Source organism: Protobothrops mucrosquamatus, unplaced genomic scaffold, assembly GCF_001527695.2.
Source record: "Protobothrops mucrosquamatus isolate PMUCROS unplaced genomic scaffold, P.Mucros_1.0 scaffold1680, whole genome shotgun sequence".
Classification (NCBI taxonomy): Eukaryota; Metazoa; Chordata; class Lepidosauria; order Squamata; family Viperidae; genus Protobothrops; species Protobothrops mucrosquamatus.
This window is the reverse complement of record NW_015387836.1, coordinates 26,626-28,826: the sequence shown is the minus strand read 5'-3', so window position 1 is coordinate 28,826 and position 2,201 is coordinate 26,626. Positions and strand designations below refer to the sequence as shown.

The following is a 2,201-nucleotide window of genomic DNA, read 5'->3' as shown; positions in this document are numbered from 1 at the left end:
ATTTTGCTTGTGAGAAGGTTGCAAAAGAGGGTCATATGACCCTGGGACACTGCAAACGTCATAAATATGAGTCAGTTGCCAAGCATCAGAAATGTGAATCACACGAGGGTATTGCAATGGTCCTAAGTGTGACAAATGGTAAGGAATCACTTTTTCAGTATTGTTGTAACTTCAAATGATCACTAAACTACCTGTGGGGAATGAATAAATTTGCCAGTTTAGTCAGAAAGTCTCTCTCCTGCTTTTCCTCTAGACTACCTGGACACTTAACAACTACAGTGATTCATTTAATGACTGAGGGGGAAAAGGTTGTAAACTCGGGCCAACTCCCTTAACAACCACCGCTTAGCAATGGAAATTCTGATCTCCATTGTGGTCGTTAAGTCGAAGATTACCTGTACAGTCCTCATCGGCCCTTGCCTAGTTGGTCCTAAATCATCAAATTTAATCTGGCAGAAGGAGACAAGTATTGAGGAGATGAGGAGTACTGATAGTGATGGGTTTAATTTAATTATTTTAGTTTACAATGCAGTAGAAAACAAGCCATCCTTAAGAGTATTCTCTGAGAAGCCACATAGCAATGGAAAATGGGACCACAAAAGGAAAAAAGTATGAAGAATTCTTTATGGCATTGTCTCTTTCTATGATGCTCCTACTTTTCTTTCTTCCTCTATCTGGGGGTTTGAACTAATTGCTTTACAATTAGACTTACTAGGAAACTGATACAGGTAGTCCTCGATTTACGACCACAATTGAGCCCAAAATTTATGTTCCTAAGCGAGACAGTTGTTAAGTGAATTTTACCCCATTTTACGACCTTTCTTGCCACACTTAAGTGAATCACTGCATTTGTTAAGTTAGTCACAGGGTTGTTAAGTGAATTTGGTTTCCTCATTGACTTTGTTTGTCAAAGGATCGCAAAAGGGGATCACATGATCCCAGGACACTGTAATCGTCATAAATATGAACCACTTGCCAAGAATTTGAATTTTGATCACATCACCATGGGGATGCTGCAATAGTCATAAGTATGAAAAACAGTCATAAGAGACTTTTTTTCAGTGACATTGTAACTTTGAACGTCACTAAATGAACTATTGTAAGTCAAGGATTATCTATAATGATCCAACATGGAGTACAGATTACCGATGCCTAACATAGAAGAGAAAACTGAAGAGAATTTTACTCCTTCTCTATAATTTACTCTTCCCTTACCCTTATATTCTACTGCCCATGAAGTAATCAAAGATAATTTCCAAAAAATAATTCCCGAATTGCAAGGTACAGTCATTTATTGAAGCAGACGGTGGCCTGGAGTTAATATAAATTAGAGCTCTGAACTGGGAATTGAAATTATCTATTTGACCACCAACTGAGGTAAATCAATATTTAAGATTCTAAAATGGCGCTCTTCCTCTCTAACAAGCAAATTTGAAAATCCGGGATGCTCCAGAGAAATGGTGCAGAGAATTTCAGGAGTACTTCTAATGTACAGTACTAAAAACATGATGGAATGAGGATTGCATAAAATGACCTAATCAGGAGATGTTGATTTGGGAAACTCAACATTTCTATCCTGAAAGTAACTGCACTAAACTGTGAAAAGTCACGATGGTAGTTGTGATAATTTGATTGAAGATTCACCTCTTTTGTATGTATGTCAATGTTGCACAGATGTACAAAGGGGTGGGACTTGAATAATGCCCTCACGGCCGCCATCTTGACTCTTTTGCCCTCCTTCTACCCAGGCATCACTGCATAATCTAAATATACATTCTGTGCCCCAAATGACCAGGAGTTCTGCCTTTTACAGCCATATATTTAATTAAATGGGTAGATCACTGTTCCAGGCCTGTATTTCCTCAAGGGAAATATTGTGCCCTCATCATTAAAATCTGTTGTTTATCTATTTATTTATATATCTGTCAAATTTAGAAACTGCCCATCTCCCTCACAGAAGGTTTCCTGAAGAAAAATGTGATCAGTAGAAGGCATCTTGTCCCAAAGGTGCTTTTTCAAAAGGCAGGTAGTTGTTTTGTTTCTCCAATGTACAGGTATGCACATGTATTGCAATATGCACTACAATGCAGTGAGACATGTGCAGATCTATACATTGGAGAAACAAACAACCACTTCACAAATTCAAGGCACAACATAGGAGAACAGTTCCAAGAGAGTTCCAATCCATTTGCACTATTCAG

The 2,201-nt window shown here is 38.1% G+C and overlaps 1 pseudogene; it reads left to right on the top strand.

Annotated features, from left to right (window-relative positions):
• Positions 1-477: 477 nt before the first annotated feature.
• LOC107293645 overlaps positions 478-2,201 on the top strand; it is a 7,638-nt pseudogene continuing 5,914 nt past the window's right edge.